Genomic DNA, 26779 nt, shown 5'->3' with positions numbered 1-26779 from the left:
TACGCTTGGCTGGCAACACACAGCTCAACACGGCACAGGAAGGCTGCACTGACACTGCTGGAGGTTGCCTCACTCCGGAGCACGCTGGTCTCATCCCACTTGGACCAAGTGCTGAGCAAGCACGACAAAAAAAAGAGTTTTAAAAAAGTCTCTTCAGAATAACAGGTCTTTCAGCTTGTTCCTGAGATTACTCTCTGTAGTCAAACAGTAGTTTTCTATTGAAAATGGAATCCATTTTAATCACTGAATATGTTCACAGAGAGATTACTTTTTTACCTTTGAATTTTGATATTGTTCATCTCCATGTCTTCTTGGTAATAGACAGTCTTGCAGGAGAAAACAAAAAAACACCACCACCACCACCAATATAGTTAAGTAAGTAACGGTTGGGAAGGGGAGGAGGTTAAGGAGCCCAGGTGCAACAACAATAAATACAAGATTGTTCCAGACCTGCCAGCTAAAGCTTGTATAGTACCCACAGAAAGCCATCAGCTTCAGGTGCTGAATTTTCAGAAGACGGAAGTCCACGACTTCATCAGAAATGAAATATCACCAAATAATGAAAACCATCATCAGCTCTAGTTTTTTTGTTTGTTTGTTTTTAAGAATAAACTCTGAATGAACAGTATACAATACACAATAAGCTATGTTTCCATGCTATGGAAGCATAGATTTCAGCCTATATATCAAAGCCTTAGTATAGCATGGACTCTCATTTTTCACTTGAAAAAAAAAAAAAATCTGCCATTAACAATTATAGTTACAAATCTCTTGGCAACTCAGCGCTGCATCCTTTGAGTAGCCTTGAGGATTGCTGACAGAGGCCAAAACCATGATTACATTCACGAAACAAGAGTCATTTTCCTGACAGCTGAAGCTCAAAGATATTCTAACTCAATAACATCTTTATGAAAGTGCCACCCACAGCAATGACTAAATCCTGTTGAACACATGTTTTGGCAAACCCAGAGAGAAAAAGGAGGGGAAAAATAAAAGATACCAATGGTCTCTCTACTTTATAAGAAAAAAAAAAATGGAGAGGGGAAGGAAGAGGTTGCTTTGACAGAGAAAAACAGGATTGCAAGAGGACTTCGCAGGCCATTACAGGGAAAATTGATTTCCCTCCCATCCCCAGCAAGTTCCCTGAGTGTTTGACTTACTTCTACAAAAAATGCTTCTGCTGTCATTGGAATATTACTTTACTGTAAGTCAGTCTCACACACAGTTACGCCAGAAAGGCTGATTATAGTTATTTGTGAGAGACATAGTTGATAATTGCTTGAAAAAGAAAGCATTGTATTCCCCCCCCACCACCCTTATTTACGAAAGGCAGTTCATTTGAACAGTTCAAGAACTTCCAGATTTTTTTTATACTCTTTTGGTGAGGAAATCTGGTAACTTTCTGTAATGACATTTTAATAGGAAGAAATGCAGTCAGTTGTCAGTGTGTAGCGAGCTGCACTCTCTCTGAAGACACATGCTGGCATCTAAAACTATTTGTACCTTGCAAATAGAGCTACTTTACTTTTATCCTTAGATTGCCAGGTCAGGTGAGGAAGTTGAAGCTTTTTCTAACAAGTTACCATAATAATTGCATAATGCTGCTTGAACAAAATTCACTAATCCTGATGCTGACTGGTTATTTTTGAAGGTGCTCTTGACACACGAACAGTAGGATGCAGTCATGACTAAAGACTATGACACCTCATACACACGTGGAGTTGGTTAAGGTCAAGGACTATCAGCACTTCCTAACTTGTAAGGATTTAATTTTGTACCTTTATTGCTCTTTATTTTTGGGCATACTCATATATATTAAATATATATTATAAATGCATGTAATATAGTATATATTTATAATTTTTATTGTTATTATAAATAATTTACAATATATTAAGATAATGCATCAATAGTTCCGTATAACTAAAGGACTAGGAAGCTATAAGGTAAAAAACAAAAAAGCCTAGAAAAGCCAAAGTCAGCAGTTAGGAAAATAATAAAATCTCCTTCCTTTTCTAAGAACCTTGCTCCCTCCTCCATGCTTCAACATCTTCTTTCCCTGTTCACATTTTTATGAACTACTGGTGAAATCTACCAGTTCAGACACCAGGTAGATCTGCAATATATATTGCCAAGGCCATCTATACAGTCATAACATTGGCGATACCAAGTTATTAGGAATGAGATATTTCTGCAAATAGATTCCCAGTAAAGAAAATCTCTAAATGTTTCAGTAGAAAAAGATAATTGTAACTGATGCTCATCAACTACAGCATAACTCACAGATGGGCTGTACAGCGAGAGGACAAGTTAGTTTTCTGGCTGTAGCTCCTACTGAAGTGGCTGCAAGGCCCCCTGCGAAGATCACTTCAGCAGAACTGGGAATTACACTTGAACATGAAGGCTGAGAAGCAGCAAAATTTGACTGTTCCCATACACAGATTGTTAAGTTGGCCATGTAATTTTGAAATATTTCTCCTCTGTACAATTGTTCATGGGACTGTGTGAGATACGACAACACGGTGGATGTCACAATGTATGACACGTTACAGTAATGACAGGTTGAAATAGCAGTAGAGAAAGAAATACATTGCATCTTGACACAATTTAGCTATACACTCATTACATATGTCAGAAAAGGACAAGCAGTGATGATTACAAGAGCAGTTAGAAATTGCCACTTGAAAAAAAATAAATGCCACTTCCAAAAGCCACCCCATTATAAAATTAGATATTCAAAGAGTTTCTAAAATACAGATACATTGGACTTGCATTTACTAAAATCAAGAATCCTTTGAAATGTGTTTGAGCCCAGGCTTTAAAAGTAAAGGAAATCAAGGGGGAAAAAAAAAAAAAATCAAACTGGCTAAAAGTACTTGTCTCAGTTTTCTTGTCCCGTTCCCCACCCCCCACTAGTGGGGGAGACTGAAATAAGGACAAAGTTAAGGAACTAAGTAAGTGTTCTCACACAAGACAGCTGCTTCTGTCAATAGATGGCAATTTATATATATACATATTTGAATATCAAGACGCTAGAGGAACTTTTTTTATTTCTGCATTTTCACTGGATCCTCCCTGTATAATGGGACATCCAAGCATAGGCCTGACCAATAACCTCATCTCTACACTGACTTCCTTTGCAGGAAGACATCCTTTCTGCATGGATTTAGGAAATCCACAAAAGCACAGACAACAACACCAAGCATTGGTAGAAGCAGCCTATTGCAGAGATTTGTGAACAAGCGTTTGTGAAGCTCCCCAAAAGCAAGCTCTCAGAGGAAGTGGCATTACCAGCAGCAGCACCTTCCATGAATGCTAGCACCCAGAAACAGGGCAACTGCTGCTCTCAGACGCTCCCCAACCCTTCTCAGTATAATTAACTGCTATCCGGCCTGATCTCAGTTGAGAGCCAGCAGTAAGCTACTTGCACTAATCCCAGTTAACATAATCGTACAGGTACAAACTAAAATAAGATTTAACTTGCAGGGAAGCTTTATTCTGGACTTTAAGTATTGGACAGCCTGATCGGAAGCAATCCGATGCCCACTGCAAGGCGGTAATCCAGGCATCAGCCAAGCACGGGAGCTGTCAGTGCTCATTTGTGGTGCAGCTGAAAGCCCTGTAGAGGCACACTGACAGGAGTAAAGCTTCACACCCCTCATTTATGTTAGCACCAGGAGCTAAACGCCCCAAGGAACTGGGCTTCCTCAAGGCCAGGAGTAACACTGTGAGACCTGAGGGCTGTGTGTGCTGCAATAACTGGTAGCCACTGCCAAGGAAACTGGTATTCCCTCTGCCTGGGGGAGAAAGAGTGGATTTATTGGCTAGATCCCAAAAGGAGAGAAACAACCTTCAATTCCAGCCTAGATGTGAAAGAAAATCTGTACATGATTTAAAAAAAAATAAGAGAAAGAAAAACAAAAGCCCACGCTTGCAGTCTCCTGTTCCTGTAGTTGTGGGTGTTTATTTTAGCTTTTGAGATGAATCGTGCTTTTAATGAAACTTATTACAAAGATTTGATTTCAAGCTAACTTGGATAAAATCCATGCCTTAGTTTTGGTGCACCAAAATACCCTGGGCAACTAGAAACACTTCTATTACATGCTAAGAGCATTCAAGAACTGCTAATGGAGTACAGGGACATGGGGAAAAGCAGGAGTTTGTCACGGCAGCAAGCACAGAAAGAGCAAGCACGCAGCTGGGAGTGCACTGGACGCTCAAGGGCAACTGGCTGCATGCAGTGAGAGTGAAGGCACTGCCTACCTGCTACTGTGATTGCACGTGCTGCTGCTAGAGGTCAAATACGCTCTGTGCCTAAAAATATCTATGATACAGCCCTGAGACCTCCAGCACATAGTTGCCTGTGATTATAACTTCATCCAGATACACAAAGGCAATTTGGCATAGACAAGTTCAGTGTAAGAATTTTTGCTGTTTACTATGCAATCCTCTGGTAAATAAAAAGAGGAAGAGCAAAAGTAAAACAAGCACAGCTTGTGAACTTGACCATCACATAAGCTCGCAGCTAGAGGAATAATTCATATATAACGAACTGAGTAGTAAATCAACTAATATTTACTGGTGTCATCTTTGAATTAAAAAAAAGTCAGAAAAAGTACTAAAACCTGATCTTTTGGCAGATAGCTAACTTTCTTAAAACAGTCCAATTACCATTGATAGTTTATTAGCAACAAATTGAAGTGCTTCAGTTGGAAAGAATAAGAGTTTAGGAGAACGCAATACTGTAATAGGCATCTTCTCTGTGCTTATGCAGTTTTCCCCATTTTCAGTCTCCCCGGCATTACATTTACATAAATCAATTCACAAAAACCGAGGGCAAAGTTTACTACAAGTTTATATTGTTTTAACAAGTTTCTTTTCTCTCCTAATCAAGAAGAATATTTTAAATAAAATTACTTATGCAGGGGATAAAATTAGTTTTTACTCACACATGCAAAACCCCACCAGCATTCCAATGGCATACATGGTACGACAGATATGAATAACACAGGATGTACAGAGAACCTTTTTTCAAATACCAGAGTTGTGCTAACTTTGAAAAGTTTCCTGATCGCTTCGGCCCAAAGCTATGCTTTCGCTGCAGACTAACATATTTTAGAACACACAGTAGTTTTTTAAAACTACTTTAAAAGCTCTTGTTAGCAGGAACATCAGGAAGAGCAGGCTCCATCTGTTTTAGCTATTTATGCCTCCTGAATTCCTGATACGATACGGGGAGGACCTTATACCCCTTCAAAGGCCACGCTTACCAGTTACAGAGAGAAAACAGCTTGAAGCTCCTCTGGCCTCCCACAGTGGTCAGAGGAAATCACGGTGATAAAGAGGTCATCGCCGACCCACCTTTAGCCTCAGGAATGCAGTACGGCTAACTTCTCTGTGTGCTTGCTGGGTACACAGCATTCCTCCTTCCCAGGCCCTTAAGTAACCTCCTTTCTACCCCACTGACATCCCAAAGCAGGATGCATGAACCATACACACACATTAGAAAAAGACACCTGCAAAACTGCAAGCCAGACCCAAACAACACTGACCCTGAGCCACGCTCCCCTGCCAAGCAGCCTTCCCTCCCGGTGCACCCAATATCCCCCAGCCCAGCCTACCCTAAGCCCTGCTCTGCCCCTACCCCTTCTAATCGCCATAGGGCAGCCGAGTGGGTTATGCCGAAACCCATAACATGTGAAAGATAAAGAGAATGCTCTTTTTTTTTTTTTTTTTTTTTAGTTAAAATAAAGCATCAGCTTCCCTCTTCGCTGGTGATGTGAGCTCATATAAACCACATGAGCTCAGAGCTGGAAATGCTCAGGTCAGGTTCCCTGCTCTTTGCAAAATTCTCAATGCTCTGGTGACTGCTTATTTATTTGTACAAGGCTGCAATGATGAATTGCATCCTGTCACAAATACAGCAAAGTTAGATTGGCTTAATTTATTAAGCTCATTATCACCAAGTGAATTTGCAATGTTTCAATTAATGTAATCTAAAGACTTGCTTATAGCCCAGCTGCAAAACTTCTGCTTGGTTCTGTGCAAGCAGTAGCTGACCCACCAGCAGAAAGGGACCAAACAGGAGAGGGTAACTCTGCCGTATCTGGGGTTCTCATTGCAAGAAAGGGGGAAACTTGCATAAAAATTACACTTGGGGGAGTTGGTTTAAAACAAATGATCTTAATGATCAAATGATCTTAATTTTTGGACTATGAAACGCTTTGCCAACTTAGGTCAGTTCTTGGATGTGAACATACACGTGCACATATCTTTCCCTATTCTGGAGTTGCCACCAGCTGCAGCAGCATTGAGATAAATGAGCTGAGAGGAGCTCTGTGTGACTGCCCCTCTCTCAAACAGCAAATTAAGTCCATCAGCAGGATCACATACTGCGTTGGGACACACCAGGACGGGACACCAAGGGGAAGGCACTGTCTGCTTGAGCACATTCTTCAGTACAGGGGGCTAACCGCTTTGGCATAGCAGAACAGTTGCTTTAAGGCTACAATGCATCTTTCATTGTTATGTTTTTACTTTCAAAACCACACATAAATAACGCATCTCCATCAGAAAAAAATGCCTTTCAGGCTTGAATCTCTCACCTGAATTTGCATCCCCTGCACAGTAAGCAACTCCTAGTCCTGGTACCGGACTGTTTTGAAGATGAAAATAATGGTTTGGTGTGTTCTGAAATGAAGTATGGATGGATTTTTAGAGAGGGATTTTTCTCCCCTTTTCCCCATGACAGAGTTGTACATGCTGCTCATCTCAACAGCAAGTGGAAAGAGAAAATATTCACTTTTAATGTAGTTTTCCCCCCGTTCTTTGCGCAGCTGGTTAGCAATAGGTTCCAGAGAGAGAATTACATCAGCCTCACATTTCAGCCAGATACGGTAAATTGCATCGTTCCCGTGTGTTGGTTTCACAGAGCCAAAATCTGCACTATAACCTTCTCTTTCTTAAACCCATGCACAGAAGTAACAAAAGTAAACTAAGGTGTCCTATTTATTGTCCCTTTACAGCTGTCATTCCTCAAAGGTCAAGTTTTGCTTCTTGCTTTCATCTGATTATAAATTCCATGAGTTGTCTTCTTTGCTATATATTACTCCTGATGTAGCAGTTTTGTATACACTAAAGTTTTAGTCTTATATTTCCCCATAACAATAAAAAGTTGGAGAGAAAAAAATGGAAAAAGAGAGATTAGCTTTAGGATACAGGAACAAAATGTGCCTCTTCAGCATTTTGTTATCAATAATCCCAGTTTACCCAGCAATATTTTGTAGTTGCCCAGTACTGATGTCCATTCTCTCCTAAATTCACTCATTTCATACCATTTACTCACAAATATACACTGATGAAATGGTGGTTGCTTTCTAGTGACTGTAGATCGTCACAGTGATGGACATCCATGCCAGGTGTATCAAGGAGAAAAAACCCAACAGCCTATGGATGCATTAGTACCACACTGAAAACTGTTCAAAAAGTTACCCGACGTCTACCATTTACACTATATTTGCTATCAAATATAACCCATGGTTCCCAAAAACTTTTAAAAACCCCTCTCAGTTGACAACATTATCTTTACGTCACAGCAGTGCACAGCAGGTTCTGTGCTCCAAGATGCTCTAGCCCTTCGACAAGAAAAGGTCTGGGTGTCAGTAAGCTAGGTACTGATTTATGGACCAATACATCAGATGTCAGCATGTTCAAATCATTCAAATTTTGCCAGCTCATTTCTTCATATATCAGCGAAAATCCTAATCAATCACATATCATTGCAAAACTATTCTAAGGATTAGGTATGATTTAGGTTTTGAATGAATACGGTTGACGTGTCATAAGATCAATTATTACTTCTCAAATCCAAACCAATAAAACGTGTTGTGCCCTTTCCTGAAATTAAAAATAATTCCCCTCCAACTATTCGTCATTCTACTGTTTCCTACATCTGTCACCTCTTGCTATTTTTCTCTCGTTATCACGTGGCAATGATAACACTAACAGATGCTACAGGTTCATTGCCATTTATCTTGTACGGCGTTTGGAGAGAGCCACTTTTCTTACTGAAACTAGTGAATATAAATGGCACTATAAATAGATAGCAAATCCTTCAAATATTTTACCAGTGCTGCTCTGGGGCAGTGTAATGGGTAGAAAGCCAAGCTTTTTTGTTCTTTTTGTCACTTCATTGTTGATTTAGGAAGCTTTCCCATCAGATCATGTAGTAACTGTCACGGAGGGAAAGTCCTGTCTTCAAAGTTTTTGAATCTCAACCATATTAAAAAGGGTGATAATGACCTACAGTCCCTACATAAATCTTTATGCAGAGAAATGAAAATACTGTGTATTTATATTCTGCAAGTAAGGACTCAAATCTGCACATTGTTGGTATTGGTTTTGATTGTCCCCAAGCCACAAGAAGGTATGACTCAATGGTTTGGAGAATGGCGTTGTGAGGAGGGGTAGAGAGAGCCATTCAGATGAAGATTACCCAGGAGGGATCATATGCCTTGCTCAACTGGAAAGTACTCAATTTGTTTGCAGATATGCTGATGTTATTATGAGAGGAACTGCAAATAACATCAAGGAATGCATTAAATGCTGTTAAGTAAATAGAAACTGTCAGATCTCTGATCAACATATGGAAAATACTAGGAATGATAGTGATGTCTTTTTAATAGAAAAATACTAGAATTTGACTAGAATTAGGAATTTAGCAATTAAATAACCTCATTACTGCTGTAGTGTCCAAGGGAAATAAATCCAAATAATCTTTTGTATTTTGTTTCAGTAGGCATGATACGTCACACAGAATAACAGATAAGGCAAAGAAGTGCGAAGGGTAAAATTGCTACTTCAAAATCTAGTTTAAGAATGAGACAGAATGAGTAGGCATAACAAGAAACATTAGAAGGAGAATTTCAAGGGTGATCTTTGACAGCTCTTGTGTTAATGTAATTATTCTAACAGTATAATTTACAAATTCTAAAGATTCTGGTGATGCTGATTCTTATCCATATTTGATAAAACATACGAACTAAAATAATAAAAACAAGGTATGGGATTTAATTTCTATTCAAACCAAGATAAAGGCTTCAGGAGACCTTAAATGAAGCAAGAAATGAACGTTTCAGTATAGGTTACCACAAAACAAGGAAGCAACTCCAGACCTTTGAGGTAAGCTCTGCTCCCCACTTGTTTAGGGAGGCACGTCCTGGCTGAGGCTCTCTGTTCTCTTTAGGTTGGCCACAAACATTCAATGAGCTCAGTGGGAGCAGAACCCAGTTTGGCTTCCCAATCAACGTGTGACCCTTTGTACTGTATTTTGTAGCTGGGACTTGGGGTCATGTTTGCAATACACAGAGGAGAAAAATGGGTGAATATATTGTCATCCATAATGGAGTGCCAAGAAATAAAAGAAGTCTAAGCAGCTACCAAAGAACACAATAAACCTGTAATCAGGATTCCAGTCAACAAAGAGGTCAGCTTTTCAAAACTTTCAAGTCAGTGGTCCATTTTCCTTCACGGTTACATAAACCATTGCGATTTATGCCCATGCAATCGAGTGAAAACCTGATTAAATATTTTTTTTTCCCTTGAAGGAGTGGTTAAAACTAATCTGTGTTGGTAGATGTCAAAGATTAACTACAAAAAGTTTGGAATTTTATTTTTTCCCAATCAAAACATTTTAAAAGCTGGTGATGATTATGATCACTAATTGGCAATGTTTCATGATTAATATTTGTTATGGTATGACAAACATTTTAATCCTACTTGATATCCCTATTTATATTCTGCAGCTTCACTAGAGCAAGGCTGACATTCCCCAGCAATTTACTCATTGCTGACTGCTCTTTCTTGCACCTGGGGGGAGCTATCGAGGGAGATTTTTTGCAGATGTGAACGATTCCTTCCCTGAGTTTACACCTGGGGCAACCGCGTACAGGTTTCATTTTCTTTGTCCACACTTGCGATGGCAAAGATGTTAATGAAATTCTAATGTACTTCCACAATTCTGTATTTTTATCCTCATGCAGTTTTACTTCGTTAAGTAAAGAACTGAATTATCTCTCAAGGAGGACCTGTAAGGCCACTTGTGCTGTTCATTATGAGTGTTTCAAAGGCCTTTTCTTTTTTAGGAACTGTACATCTTGCTCTCACTAACGTACTTGTTGAATAAGTAATTTTCAGCTAAAGGGAAACAAGTGAAAGCAATTTAAGCTAAGCCAGCCATCCTATGGTAAAATCCACTGGAGTGGCTCTACTGTGATGAGAATTTAAGTGATTACAGCTGTTTCTGAATAATCACAGGTCTTGGATCTCTGTTTGGACTTGTTTGTCTGAGGCATTTAGGGTACACTTTTCATATTGGCAAGCTACGGAGGAGTCCTACCTTCTGCTACTTGCAAATTCTCTAAAGGAGTACGAGGGAAATTTGAACTTCTGAGAGCTTAACCCCATGCACACACACATCAAAAAAAAAAAAAAAAAAAAAAAAGGAAATTCCTGAGCATTTTCTTTTTTTATTTGAATATAATCTTATTTATTTTGAGAACAATATAAAACAGGTTTGTAGTTAGGATCTACTAATATATATATATTACGTATATATTCCCTGTGTTTGTCCTGTCCTAGTTATGTGTTTGCAATGGACTATTTGATATAACCATAAAATCACAGAATGGTTAAGGTAGGAAGGGACCTCTGGAGATCATTTAGTCCAACCTCCCTGCTCAAGCTGGGTCCCCTAGAGCACATTGCAAAGGACTGTGTCCAAACAGCTTTTGAACATCTCCAGGGAATGAAACCTCACAGCCTCTCTGGGCAACCTGTTCCAGTGCTCACTCTCCCTCACGGTAAAGAAGTTTTTCCTCGTGTTCAGCTGGAAACACAAGACAGAAATTCCTAAATGCAGACGTGAGGGCGGGAGAAACAAGCTTACAAGACTAGTCATTATATATCAGAAATCTAATAGACTGCATATTACAAGAGGAGTTTTATTTTAAATATTAAATGAAGAAAGAACAGTGCACGATGGGAATGTATGTACAGAAAGTAATAATTAAAAAGGTTGAGTAGTGATGCTAACCCAGTTTCTGCTGATTTCCATTAAATAAGCATTGCACGTGCAGCACCCCACACACAAAGAAAAAATAAAAAGAAACGGAGTCATTAGATGTTATTTCATCAGCTGTTTTGTTAGCTGTCTTTTCCAAGGCTGTTTTACCACATGTGGTGTGGAATGAAATACTGGATTTGGAAGTAAATTTACATTCTGACAGCACTAGCTGGAATAGATAAGATTGGCACACTGCCTCATTTCCCAAGAAAAGGACAAGAGATAACAGCGAGACGTTTAAGCAAGGGACATTCTGCCTACATGACAGGGGAATAAAAAAAAAAAAATCACGCTGATAGTGGTCAGGCACTGGATTTGGAGTCCAAGGCCATTTAGGAATCTCTGTTCTTGGGTATATTCAAAACAAAGGTGGACAAGGCCGCAAGCAACTCCCTGTAACCTGTAAATTTGTCCTGGATCGCACAGGGGGTTAGAGAAGAGGCTTAAAACACTAACCCTAACCTAGTGAAGTAGCTGTCATACCAAATACTTGCTTTTGCATACTGAAGAATAGCTGAAAGTTTCTTACACGCACACAGGAATTTCTCAGCCCTATCCAAGATACCGATGAGTTACATGACATTATAAATGGAAAGAATAACTTTTCTAGGTAGAAATACATCCATACCAAATGAAAAGCACAGGATAAGATAAGAGTGACAAAAAACATTCAGATAAACCTATTCTGCCTTTACACAAGTATGTGGATTAAGTCCAGTATTTTTGCTCATAGATTAGCATGAATACAGACCTGTATTTACCCAGGGAAACATGAAACAGCATGCTAACTTGCAACGTTTTCTCTCTGCCCTTTGTAATTCACAGCTGTGATTACAAAAATCACATAAGAAGTCATCACAACTAAGGGCAAGAAAAATAATTTCCACCAACTCTGCTTAATTTAAAGTAAAGTAAGGCCTATCAGGAGGGAGCACAAACAAGCTGTGTACCAGTTTCCACGTCTTTTAAACCTTTCCGCAGAGAGCTTTCACCATGGGCTCTCTCTGCAAGATCATGACAGAAGCCATTTTTTTTAGAGAGGCTTAAACCAAAGTAGATTATTTCATAAACCATCTAAAACAGTGAAACCAAATTTCAGCCTTGGTTAAACATTGATAGGTCCCATTGCCTAGGTATAAATCACAGTTTTTTATGGGAATAATAACAGACACTCTTGACCAAGGATGTAGCTATGCTTTATTCCCTGACGTGAACCACAGTACAGATTTGCTGCAATTGTAGCTACAGGTGATTAAAAGTCAGCACAAGCAGCAAAATCTAATTAAGAAAGTACATGGGATGTAATAGAATTCCTGTCGGGGTAAGGAGTAGTACCAGAACAACAGGCAGTATTAGTAGGATTACATTACACAAGGCAGAATGGACCAACACGGAGGCAGGAGGAAGGAAAGAAGCACCTGGAAGTTTAGGCAGCATCATGTAGAAGAATTTGCTTTTTCATACAGGCAGCTGTCACGTGTACAGCTACAGATGCAAAATGAGAAAAGGAAGAAACGAAACAGATCATTTCTAACATACTTAACAGCCGAGAAGAAAACAGTCCACAAGTATTTCTGAATGTTTACATAAATAATAGATGAAGATAAGTAATAAAATAATTAACAGCACAATCAATTAATTAAAAAAAATACGTATCACCTGGCGTTTTGGTCAGTTACTTTCATCACTAAAACAAGGGGAATTACACAGGCTTTAAAAAACAATCCAAGGAAACGGCCTGCCGATCTCTGGGTGAATTATGATTTCTGTTATTTTAAAAATTAAATCAAATACATGGTAAATAAATCACTTCAGTTATTAGTCAGACAACTGGTAATGTTTGATGTTTTTCCACGTTTTCACATTCTAGGGCTTCCTATATTGCCTGCAATGCATAATCTTGCCAATAGATCTTGCTGCTGTTCACACTTCATCATTAAACCTTCTGCAATCACAAAACCTACTGCATTACCTAAATAAATGCTATACACGTGGCTGAATTATTGCAAGATTAGGCCAATACCACAAACTTGCATGATGAGGTAGAAGATTCCCTTCTTTGAGAGGAAAACAGATGGTAGTGTGTATCTGGGTTCAGCTCATTAGGTGAACGAGAGTCCTCACTTGACTGTAGCAGTTCACATCCTATTCTGGAGCTGGGAATAGGACTTTTGCCCATGGATTTGTAAGATTGTTCTTACATGAGGGAAGTGCTTCCCTCTCCTGTGGTAACCTACTACATCATCCGCATTAAGCAAGCATTCCTGGCACATTCTTCTACCACCAGCTAACTCCACAGTTGCCTTATTTTCGGTTGAAAACTGGCACTTGTTATCGATACCTGACACAGCATGCCTTTTAACTGCTAGCCCACAGAGAGAAACTAAGGAAAACATTAATATAAAGTTCAGCACCTGAGTCACTGACAGCATCCAAGAAACCGCGTTAAGAACTAGATAAATGCTGCTCAGGGCTATGATTACTTTTTTTTTTTTTTTTTTTTTTTAACCACACAAAGTGCTATCAGTCATTCAGTATCATACCCACTGCTCCCATTTCCACCCAGACATTAATGAAAAGCATGAAGCAAAACATCATTAGAGGGAAGCAGCCAATATCAAATGGCTCCATCTTTTTCCTTTCCTGCTCGCTCACTACATTCCCCTCCCCAAGCCATCTATTAGCTGCTGCATGGGTGAATGCCACTGAGGAGGCGATGAGGATTTAAACACAGAAAGCCTTCCTGTAGCATTCTATCTAGCTCGTAAGCAGCTGGATAGGGCTGAACAGCGTGTTTATGCATGACTGGTAAAATATTTTCATTTAAATGTGTTGCAATGTTTGCATAAACATTTTTACTCTTAAAATATATGACGTTGGATCCCTCTCCATGTTGACGTTTGGGATTTCTTGGCACTGTTTTTGCAACATTTGGCCTCCCCTGGTGCAAGTTGATAGCATAACCTTTGATTAGGGAAAATAAATATATAAATAAACAAATAAATAAATAAATAAATAAATAAATAAAAGAAGAGATGCCTTTGCTTTGCAGTTTAGTAAGGATAGAACCTATATCCAACAGAAGCAAACAATCCTCAATAGGACTTGAAAAATTTACTCAGAAATTCAATTTTACTCACGGTATTTGCTCAACTAACTGAATGCTCTCTAGCATGGGCACATTAAGCACATTTGTGTTTGCACAAGTATTTTATATTGTGTGGTCCACGAGGTCATTAGCAGGCATTGCACAAAAACAGTTTTTACACTTATTAAGAAATTTACCTTTAGTAATTAAGTTCACATCTGCACGTTTATTTCTATTTTGGAATTAGACACATATTAGTTTTGTTTGAATTGGATAAATTCAATTGAATTGGATAAACACTGGCAGCAATGTTGCACTTATATTTTCATTTTGTCCTTTAGGATAAAGAAATGCCTTTTACATTTTGAGCGAATTTCTTTTATTGGATGTAGAATATGGGACAATATCCTGTAAGATATTACCATAAAAGTTACTTCTCAGTGTAGATTGTAGCACAATTGTACTCATTTCTTGCTTTAATAGAACAATAGTTCAAATAATAGTATACGCAACTGAGAAGACAAGATTTTTTAGCATTCAGTTGATTTAAAGATACTGCAGGTGAATTAAATTGTTTTAGACTTATATCAAAATAATAAAGTAGCTTTCATGAATTCTAGTATCATAAAAATTTCAGTTGTTCCATCTGATGTTAATTAGACACAATCAGTTAAATGCATCTTTGTAATTACATCTAAAATTAGATCAGCCCCTGCAGGGAATCTTGTAAATTTGTTGCTATGTCAAGCTGACAACATCTGTAGCATTCAAAATTTCACTCAAAATCTCCTGTGACTTTCTAGAAAAGTCTTATTTTGGCAGAATAGAATCAATAAAAACATCTGCAAAAATTCAGTTCGCAAGTACTTCAACTTCACAAAGAATGTATATATTTTTTAATTATTTCAGAAAATCAAGCATGTAGGATATTTGCTACTGCCAATATTTGTGCATCATAGCCGATTTTAATCTAAGAGATACCTTTTGGAGATTGTTTTACTGTAATAGTATTACAATTCCATTTATCTGAAAGCATAGTTAGAAATCAATGGAGACCATTAATACCACTTGGCAAGAGAAAAACACAGTTTTGAATCGATCGTGATAAATTTTGTTCAATTCACCCATAAACTTTGTTTTCCAGACTTCAGGTGCAGATGCCAGGGATTGCCAGCATGGTAAGAAAAACTTTAAAAAAAAAGCTTTCTTACTTTTAGCAATAAATCCACAGTCTTTCATATGTGAATAAACTTGAGCAGGTAAATGAAATGGTTTTGCGACAACAGCCTCAGCCGTCAGAAACAGATAAAATGTGTGTGCAAAAACGTGAGCTGCTAAGAGATTTTATTATTATTAATTTATATTTCAGTATTTTTTGCTTAGTGACTAATACCCAGGTTAACTGTATTATCTGCAAAATAACTATGAACTGTAATTGCGTGCAGCATTTTAATAACTGTTTATATCGGTAGGCCCAAGATAGCCAGGCATATTCTCCGGGGCAAAATAAAAATCTGACTTCAGTGAGACAACTTTCTTTCCCTGAGCTCTCATTCATTTTCTAATGGAGATGAACAGTGATAAATTATTAAGTCTTCATCAGAAATTTTATTAACAACACTGCGGTATATTAACAGAGGGGAAAAAAGAATGTAATCTCGATTTTGACATTGATTTCCTGAGGAAATTGTAAAATTTGTGTCTACTTTATAAAGAAGAAAAAAGAGGGAACAGTTACATTTACCTAATAAATGGTATCATGAAGTGCTATGTACGTGCAAAGCACGAATGGCCTCTGGCATTAGTGGAGACTGAATGTAGAGATCTTGGTTTCTCTTCCTTTTTTTACTATACTGTCAGTTTTGTAGTGGTACCCAGCAGATGGGTTTCATATTCCTGGCATGATTGCGTATAGCTGCTAGAAATTTACTGTAGTACACATTTTATAGGAGGTAGTGGAAAGAGGACAGGGGGAAGATAACCTATTAACAGATCACACCCATGATCAACATTTATGTGACAAATGTTCATCTCAGATATCTAACTCCCTCCACCCACTTCGAGAAATACATCTTTACTTCATATAAATATATGCAAAGCAGTTTGAAATGAAACAGCTTCCTGTACCTTTGTTCATATGCAAAGAAATGAAGACAGGAAAAAAAAGTCCTGATTCAAAGCTGGAAGTGCTTTTGACACTGCAACAAAACAAAGCCTAGAGGGAAAATAATACCCGGAGTATCGACAGTACTGCTAAAGTGTAGGTCATAAGAAAATTTTCTAATGATAGGAAGAAAAGTAGAAATCAATACAGAAGATATCCAAATCCAACGTCTTCAAAAATTAGTTAGAAAACTGTTAGGTATCTGTATGTGGTTTATTTCTTACTTTGTCACTTAGGACGCTGGATGTCTAATAAATATACTGAATTAAGAGTCCATAAAAATATTTATCTGTATTGTAGAAGACGCCGGTGTTCTGAGGCTTTAGACAGAAATTTTACTGGCGGCTTTCCAGAATCATGACTTGTGAATAAAGTCAACCCAAAGGAAAAAAGCAACAGCAGGGCTTTCTGCTGCTGCTGTTTCCAAGACAGAGCAGTTCAATGATTCATCACTGAATATAACCTTACAAGATGTCAGTAAGAGCAGAGATGACTTCATGCACTAGCAGTCCCATAAATCTGTTTTAATATCCCTCTCAGCCAAGTTCGCATCTTCTTGTGTCTCTTCTTTTAATGCTCTCTCAGGATGCCGCAGCGCTGATCTAAGGGGCTGCAGTCACCCACATGCCTGAACACAAGTACACCAACAGCTGTGTCAAAGCTCATGGAAACTACAGTGAATATTCTCACCACATTTGTTGCAATTCAGAGCCCTGAGCCCACCCCACTAGAAATCTGTATCAGGGGACAGGATTAGCATGCACGGTAATCGCCGCACCAAACACCCAGCTACTCTGAGAGTGGCCAACAGCGAATGCCTGAGAACCGAAGTGTATTTATTGCGCTATAGTCATCAGGCCAGAAGTGATCTGTGGCATGAGGAATTCTGGAGTTTGAAGTAATATCTTTGTGATTAACACCTCCTGATGGCTTTTTCCATCTATGCAGCCATTTAGTTGTTTTTCTGCGTTCATGTAAACATTGGCCTTTGCTAGACATTGTGGCAAAGAACTCCCCAGTTTAACTATGCATGGCACAAAGAAAAATCTCAACATTTTAAAAATCTACCTCTTTATAATTTCATTTTATAGCTCTGATTTTCTTAAAAACTAATACTGAATTACAAAAACTAAAACCATCATTCCCCCTTCATCTTTTCCATATGCATTCCTACCACCTTTCCCTTCCACCTTGCCTTTTCCCACTGGAAAAGTCCCAGCCTGTTGCTCTTCCTTTCGCTCCCTCGGTACCTGCCTGGTCTCTGTGTGTCCAGGACACATGGGGTGAGGGCGTCCTACCTCTGCTCCAGCCTCTGATCCTCAGTGTCAGGGTGAGCTAGGAGGAGATGAGGCACAATTCACTAGCACCCTATTTCCTTTTGTTGGAGGTGTATCTAGACATGTAACCATTGATGGCTTGCTCAAATTAATGTTTTCTGATTAATCAGACAGGAGACTTGCAGGTAGCCTCAGGGCATGAAAGCATCTTTACCTGCCATTTTGTACTAAAACTGAGTGAACCTCCTGTTCAAACAAGTGTTAACTTCATAATAAGAAAAAGCAGAAACAGTTTCTCTCTTAAATCAAAGGTATACCAAGGCAATCACTGTTACAGCAATACATTTATTTTCAGGATATTCAGTCTGATTATTTACTAGGGATTAAATACAGCCGGCCAGGTGAGTCCCCACTGACAGTTCAGTTCAGCTCACCTCACAGTTTACTTCACTTCGTGTTTGTAATTGAAGATCATATTCTGTTAAGAAACCAAGAGGATGTGTTGATAGTAAGATTACAAAGCTGATTTTAATATGTCACAACATTTCAGGCAGGACCACCAGAGTTAGCCTAAAAGTTTACCAACAACTTATTTTTTTCGGAAACTCCCGAGGACATCATGCCCCAGGCTTTTGACACTGTAGCAATATAGATGGAATTGATGAAAAATAAACATATGAAGTATGACAGACTAAGTAATGTGAAATGATTCTGCCAAAGATTAAAGCACAGTTGTGCTCTATTGTAGGACTAAAAAGAAATTTGTTTTCCTAGGAAATTGAGTACCTCAGATGCATCTAAACTTATCTGGAAAACAGAATGTTCTTTGCATGATGAGAATCCATAGGCATTCATCAGAGGTATGTTATTTTCTCCAAAACAAAACACATTGTTCCTCAAGCAATATCAAGTACATGGAGACCAACAGCTTTTTTCTAAATCCAACAATTTGTAGAGCCAGTTCCCCATAGATAATTCCATGTCAATTTTTAAGCAGTCAGGAATATAGGTAAATGGAAACATGCAAAAAGGGGATTGGTGGTATTTAATATATATATTTATTGCCCAAAACTGCATATTAGAGCAAATCTATCTTTGTTTATTTACAGTCTTATTCTCCCCAGAAAATTACTTCCTTTTAATGTGACCATTTAGTGAAAAGCAGGTTTCCACTGTCTTATGGACCACATGGACTCAGTGACCACATCAGTGAGCCCTGAAGACATTTCCTGAATGGTAAAGGGGAAGATATGCAATGGTGAGGATCACTTACCAGGCTTAAATAAAGCAACAGCTTTAGATTTTAAAAGATTCAACAATAAGACCAACCATAAAATGTGAGATGCAAGATCCATCTAGTTCAGTATGCTGTGCTCATAAAAAGCTAATGGAGAACTCCTAAAGAAAAGTATAAAGAAAAGGCAAGAAATCTATTCCCCCATAACTGTCCCCCAGCTTTCAGCTCTTTGTTCTGAAATTTCCTGAACATTTGACATCATTCTTTAATAGTCCTACATCATTTTTTTTCTTTTATTAATTTATCCAATCAGTTTTGAACACAAGCAAACTTTTAGCATCTACAACAGCCTTTGGCAAGGAATTACTTAGATGAGCTCTGCATTTTGCTTCTTTAATTTGTTTATTTTTAACCTGCCATAAGCAGTTTCAATGCATATACTTCAGTATTAGAGAAGCTATGGAGAACAGCCCTGACAGCGTGTTTTTTTTCCACAAGATTCTTAAACTTCACTCCTATTTTATGCACTCTCAGATTCACTGAACGGGATTACCTTAGAGTCTTTGATCTGAAATTATCTAATATAACCAATATTGACATAATCTGTGTCCTCAGACAAGGAAATACCTTTCAGTATATTAATTATTTGAAATTTCTGTTATTTGTGCAAAACTTTAACTATCTGAATCTATTCGGTATCCACCATTAGATCTATAGAATTGAAGTTCAGCTGCAATCAGCTGTTGCTCTAACGAGAAGATTAGTTGGAGCAATTAGAGAAGTGCTCTTTGGTTTTGATATTTACCTCTGTTAAACTTGTCTCAATAGATAGCAATATCCACTTTTGACAATTCTTTCCTTGAAGAATAGAGAAAGTCAGCTAATTCTTTTTGTTGCTATTGTTTGGCTTCCTTTGCTTTTTTTTTCCCTCCTACATCTATTTGCAACTTCTAAACTTTTCTGGGAAAATTTGTTTCTTTAATCAAGTGAATTAGTCACACATACTTCCCAGAGAGTTGTTTTCCTCTAATTTAAAATTTGGCTAACAGCTGCTTAACGCTGTGCCAGTTATTTAGTCTAGCACTGTGTTGCAGGGTTTCAGGAAATAGGTTTAGGTGATCCATTGTAGGAGTAGTGCTGTCTTGATAATCACACAGGTCCTGTCATAAATATATTAATGTAATATTGGTTATGCAAAAAATTCCAGGCCTTTTCACAGCCTCTTCTGCTGTAGTTAAGATTGAAGGCGTACTCTGTTGGAGAAAACTTCTGTATCACCACAGTCTTACTGACCTTGGTTTTTGAAGGAAAGATCTGCAGATGACCAAGAGCAGAGTTAAGAGCGTTGTTGTTTAGTGCACTACACACTTGTAAGCATGTAAGGGAGAAAAACAACACTCCAGCTGAGATTTCAGTACCTGAAAGTTGTATGTGCAAGAAGATCTAGAAAAGAAATGAAGGAGCATTTGACTCTGTAACAGTGACAGTTCTAAGTTTTAAATTCCATTTCTGATCCCAGATTCTTTGAAATTCTGAAGTTTCATTATTTCTCTGATAAAATTGCTCTGAGCTGTCACATCAGTGCCATACAACAGAGGGCTCCCTGCATCATATGCTTTTGCATGGCAAAATGGGTTCTCTTTGAAGCCACATCACTGAGTTCCTCCCCAGATACATAACGTTTTGTCACACTTCACCTTCTCATTTTCTCATATTGTAACTTCATACATTCTTAAAAGTGCCATTTTATTCTCTCTGCTTCAACTGGTGTGAGCATTTCTCTTTCATTTGAGGTCTGCCCTCAAATTTCATTTAATTATTAACACGCTAACTGCTTAAACAAGGAGACATTTAATAAAACTGTTCCTAATATAAATTTCCAGGGTCTCCCCTGAAGGGATTGTTGCTACTCTTTGCCTATTATTTTCACCATTTTGGCTAGCTTAAGATATAATACTGAAACCCTATTCAAGCTAGTTCATACAGAATTTCATCTAAGACATCACAGGAAATTCAACTAAATTCCAAGCAGTTTATATTTTTAATGTCACTACATTCTCTCCTCCTTGTATATTTCTACCAAGGAACAATGAAATTTTGATTGGCAAGATATTCATTAGGAGAAGAAGGAGAAGGAGGAGAAGGAGAAGGAGAAGGAGAAGGAGAAGGAGAAGGAGAAGGAGAAGGAGAAGGAGAAGGAGAAGGAGAAGGAGAAGGAGAAGGAGAAGGAGAAGGAGAAGGAGAAGGAGAAGGAGAAGGAGAAGGAGAAGGAGAAGGAGAAGGAGAAGGAGAAGGAGAAGGAGAAGGAGGAGAAGGAGGAGAAGGAGGAGAAGGAGGAGAAGGAGGAGAAAAGATGCATAACAATGTTTATTTTTGCATTTACAGAGGTACTATCAGACATATCCAATGTTTTCACATGCCCAAACAGTGAAAATCAGTGCCAGTGAAAAGTCTTTCAAAAAGTAATGTATCACTTATGTCATTCCTGACTAGATTTTGAAAGGTCTTGCCTGGCCCAGTTAGATGAACTTTACTAAAATCAGCTTTAACCCAGTCCTAACCTCCTAGCCCTCACTCTCCTCCCATAACTCTAACCCTAACTCATTTGGCCTTCAGGAAGCAGGAAAAGAACAAGGATTTTGAAGTCATGGAGCAAAGGAGAAATCCCTGCGGCCCAGATTGATTTCTGGCAACAGGGGATACCAATTTTATTCATAAGGTCTTTGGGACATTTAGAAGACATCTAGTCCTTCCTCCCCACCCTGGCACGCAATTTTGATATGTGCACCATTTAATTTCTCCTCATAAATTACATGAAATTGTCCTGTTAACCACAGAAGAGTCCTAAGGAGAAAACTGCAGCATCACAGCACCATTCCTCACCTCAGTTTCCTATGCTCAGTTCCATTTGAAGACAAATACCCCAAATTCTAAATAATACATACACTTTAGACCTGAACCCACAAATATTCAGCTACAAGTACACTTAAATGAGACAACATGAATGAAAAAGATTGTATACATGTGTACATAGGATCATGTCCTCAAATTGAAATTAGGTTTCTTGCATAGCATATAGAAATTAGTAGGTTTATTAAGTAAATTCTGAACTAGAGTAACTTCTTTCTTTGCAACCAGGAGATACAAGCAAATACCATACTTTGCCAAGATTAGGATTCTTCAAAATACAATGTACTGACCAGTTACTTCTTTAACTTTGCCAGACTTTAGCTCTTCGAACTCAAAACTTCCAGGTAGTGTCCATCCCAGCTTTGGATCTTCTGAGAGTTTCAGGGGCAACAAAAGGGTCAGATCTATCAGAGAAGACGGCTTGAGAAAATACATTATTTGGCCTGCTGTTCCTGAAAATCTCAAGCATCTCACGTTGCAGTACAAAGCCTTGACATTTGGCAGCATTTGTGGCTTTCAACAGCTTTTTAGCATCACAGGTTTGTTGTGCTCCTTAGACACTTGCTATAATTTGACAGCAGACATACCCAAAGGTTGCACCAGAGCTGTGCGGGTGTTAGTAAAAGACTGAAAATACAAGATTCGAGAAGAAAGCTCTTATTACTCATATTACAATGAAGGAAATTACATAAAGTAAATGTAGAGGAGTTAAGCCATATGACTGAGTAGAAGAGGCAATTGGACAGGTAGAAATATGTCTAAAAGTCAGAAAAGAATCCAGGATCTGAGTTTAAACTGGTTTAAAAGGACTAGAAGTGACTAAAATACCTGAAAGACTGTTTGTAGGCTTGGAGAATGGGAACGTAAGAGGGAGCTGTTGGATCAGGCAGGGATCAAAAAGCAAGGACAGAATAAGAGATATTGAGTGGTGCTCCATGTCTAACAATCCCCCAGTTGACTGTTGGTAGAGGACACTACAGTTTTACATAATTGCAATCTTACAAAAATGGAAGACTGGAACAGCCTGTTTCGAAGGGTTACTTCCAGGTAACACCAATAGGACAGATCCAGGAAATAAATATTTATGGTAGTTTACCAGAGGATGTAGTAGAACATGAAGTCGTTGAACTGAAACTGAACATTTTTCTACAAGAGGTGGTCTCATCAGCCTCAAGATGGCAGCTTGAGCTAAGGGAGCTCATGCATACCAGGGAAGCTCAACCCCTTTCCCAGAGGAATCCATCCCTGGGTAGCAATCAGTGGCTTGAGATACTCAGAAGAAGGACAGACAAGTTCATCGTAACTGTTTCTTCTGGCCTTAAAAATATCTACTCCTAGTTATTAAAAAAAGGGAGTGCCAGCAAGGTGTTATGCTTTTTCCCCAGAGCGTTACAAGGAGTATCAAAAGGCTGAAGGGTATTTCATCTGATAAAACATTGTAAATTGTTTATTAAGAAGTATCAGTTAATACTGCCTTTGAATATTCTTCTGGCTGTATTCATAAACGCACCACCAATTAGTTAGATTTTAACAGCAATATGGAATATTACCAAAACATCAGCATCTAATAAATACTGATCACAGCAGGAATTTGCAATTGCCATAATTACTCAAGTAAAGACCATTACTGCTACTTCCTCCCAGCTAAAAAATCAAAGCATTTTTCACTTAATTTCATTTGCTTCAGATGCTAATAACTGTCAGCGTCTTAATATATTTATCCTTCTCCTTGTTCCAGTTTTAAATTGTTGTTTATTTCCACAAATTAATGCCATATTATTGTTACTCTATTTGTGGGGGTATGGGGTGGGGTTACTGTGTGGGGGTTTTTTGTTGTTTGTTTTGGTTTTGTTAAATCTCAGAACAGCACTCAGCAGTATCTGCAGGGCAGAAGATATTAAAAAAAAAAAAAAAAAGACAAATATCCAAACTTCGTTCTTTCATTTCTGTTTTGTTTTGTTTTGGTTTGGTTTTTTTGCTTTTTTTGTTTTGTTTTGGTTTTTTTCCCCTTTCTGGGGAACCTGTCAGCTACTCTCTGACATTTTTTCCTCTTATATCTGGTCAGAATTTCCAGTACTGTACCCTGAGTCCGTTGCCTCTTAGCCTGTCATTGTGTACCTCCAAGAAGGATCTAACAATGCTCTGCAACAACCCACTAAGGAGTTGAAGACATAAATTATATCCCCCCGCAGCCTTCTTTTCTTCAGGCCAAACAAACCCATTCCTCCCGGCTTCTCCTGTAATGTCAAGCGCTTCATCTCCCTGACCACTTAGTGACCTGTCATTGGACTTTCTAGTTTGACAGCATCTTCCTTTTACTGGGAAGGCCAAAACAAGATGCAGCACTTCAAATCTGACTCGTGGACTCGTGTGTGCTGAGCAGAGGGGAATAATCAGCCTGTTGGCTGCACTCTTGCTATTATAACCCCCACCTCAAAAAAAAAAAAATAAAAAAGACAATAGATATCTCATTAAATTTCTCCAATGATTTCTTTTCCTGTGGGAAACCAAATGATAAGATCTCACTCACAGTACCAATTGAGTGGAGGCGAAATGTTGGTGACAGAACTGGGTTTGTGTTTATGCTTCCGTCTTTATCAGATTAATTGTAATCTGTGAACAATCTTTATTTGTTTTTAACAGCGAGAAAATAATACTTTCATTATAAAATAACACTTTGGATAAATATTTTTCAACAAGACTTGGCAAATGTTATTCGAATTAACTTTTGCTTGGATTACCAGGAAACAGTTTACTCGGTTTTCCAGCAAAGATGGAAATGTGTGTGCATGGTGAACCACGTGCAGGAGTGCAATGTGTGTCCATTATATACAAAAATGCTTGTTCACATTTTTTAAAATCCATTGTGGGGTGAATGCTGTGTGAAGAGACAAGGCATTGTCTCATATCTAATATAGTTAATTTTTTCTTTATTCTTTGCCATGAAGTAAACAGGCATTTTAGTCTGAAAATATAATTGCTTTTTTATTAAAAAGATCTACTGGCATTTTGCTAGAATCTCTGTAATTTGACTAAATACAGCAATTCCCCTTGTCAGACCTTTTTCAATAACCGTAAACTGTTTCCACTAAAAGTAATTGGATCCTGAATTCACAGAGGAAAAAAGTCCAGGGGGCTTTTTACCTGGTTCTCCACTACAGAATCTGAATGCCGATGAATTTATAGTGAGTAGTTTATAAAAAGTAAATCATCACTGCCCCAGGTATTCATGGAGCTGCTGACTTTGCATCACAGTAATTCATTTCCCAGTACCATGCCAGCTCACCATTTGCTACAAGAAGCTGCCCTACGTGCCCAGCCACTAGTATCCATTTGGGGATATATTAACTCTGGATTTGGCAGTCACTGGTACCAGACACCAATGGTATTACATGACCATATATATAAGGTCATATAATTATAGGAAATAAATTATTATAGGAAAATAATTTTCCTTTCCATCATATGGTATTGCTATTCAAACATTTTCTAAAACAAAACTACTTCCAAATATACGTAGTAAACATTGAACTTTGTCTTAGCAGTAGGAAGCAAGCAAGGAAATACCAGTGAAACCACCAAAAAAAAAACAAAAAAAAAAGTTTGCTACTGGCAGTTTTTGTAATTATTTTACAGATATCGGTCTACACCTAACTGACTTAAGAATTAATCTATTTACACTTCTAAAATGTAATGAACGGTAATTTTTTTGCTGCAGATTGGATGTCAGACTGAAGAAGTCTGAGACTTAGTATATTCATATTTCTTCTGAAATCCCTAAGGTTGACCATTGTTACACATTTTTCATAGTACTTCTCATTTTACAACTTTACAGCACAGGATGAAGTTTCAGATCCTAAGAGAGTTTCATTTCTTCAAGTCTTAAAGACATAAAGATGTAGTTAGTACTATTTTCACGGACTTTCCTGATAAAGCTGCTTGAACTGGAACTGTAATTCACTTAATTTCAGGTAAGTCCAAAATCTTTTTGTAAAACTCTGCTGGTGCTGACAGTGTCAGCATTTACTTCGATAAAACAACTGTGTAAATATGTTTAGATCTACCCATTTGAACTCTTCTGCAAGTGACATCTTTAAAGAATTTATTCTCTATATGAAATAATTCAGCCTTGACACTTCCTAGGGTTCACCACATGCTCGCTTTAAAGAAGAAAAAAAAAAATCCCTGATGCAGGTGGAGACCAGGCCAGCATCACAAATAGCAGTAGCAGGACTACTGAGTAATGGAACTCAATTTTTTTTTCTTCTCTCTTGTAACCCCAAATCCTTTCTCCAAATAATCATTTTTTATTTCTTTAGTTTGAAAACTAAAGCCCCAATAGCAAGAAATGCATGACATGTCAGAGATCGACGCTTGTCTTCTATAGGCTGTCAGAGCGACAAGCTTTTTCACCAAGTACAACTTATGCAATGAAACAAATACGTTTTGCTCTCTGAAACCTCTCTGCCATGGAGGTGTATTTGATACCGGATACAAACACTGCAGCTTTGTTTGCCAAATCGCCTGTGAATTCCCCTAAATAGAAGTGGTAGTCCAGATCCACTCAGGACAAATGAACAACAGATCCTCGAGCACAAGGCATCATCAAAAACCCCAGGGCAGCAGAAGTGTGCCTGTCAGTTTGTGGCTGTTGGAAACACCCCAGCCCTCTCCCAGTCTCACCGGAGTCTCAGCTGCATACATATGTCTTGTCAGATGATGCAAGGCAGCAAACATCCCATGAGGAAGAAGAATTTAATGATTCCAAATTACAAGGATCAGAGCAATCCAAACTCCCCATCTGTTGCCTAGTGTGGTGGTCAAAGAATATCTCGCTGCTCTGTGAATGAGCTGCAGGGTTCTTGACACAATTAAAGACCTCACAAAGATGCACTCTCTAATGGACTTTTGCTAAGCTTTGGGTTTTGTGCTATTTTTCATACTCCAAAGAAGAAACCCAGCTCTAATGAGAGACAGACGT

At 38.3% G+C, this 26779-nt stretch overlaps 1 long non-coding RNA gene across 8 annotated transcripts in view; it reads right to left on the bottom strand.

Moving 5' to 3' along the window:
* The window catches only part of LOC106045331 (uncharacterized), a 259361-nt gene that overhangs the window by 96701 nt on the left and 135881 nt on the right, over positions 1 to 26779 (bottom strand). The window lies entirely within an intron of this gene.

The sequence above is a fragment of the Anser cygnoides genome, chromosome 4 (assembly GCF_040182565.1).
Source record: "Anser cygnoides isolate HZ-2024a breed goose chromosome 4, Taihu_goose_T2T_genome, whole genome shotgun sequence".
NCBI lineage: Eukaryota > Metazoa > Chordata > Aves > Anseriformes > Anatidae > Anser > Anser cygnoides.
Note: the sequence above shows the minus strand (reverse complement) of the source record. Positions and strands in the feature narration are given on the sequence as shown.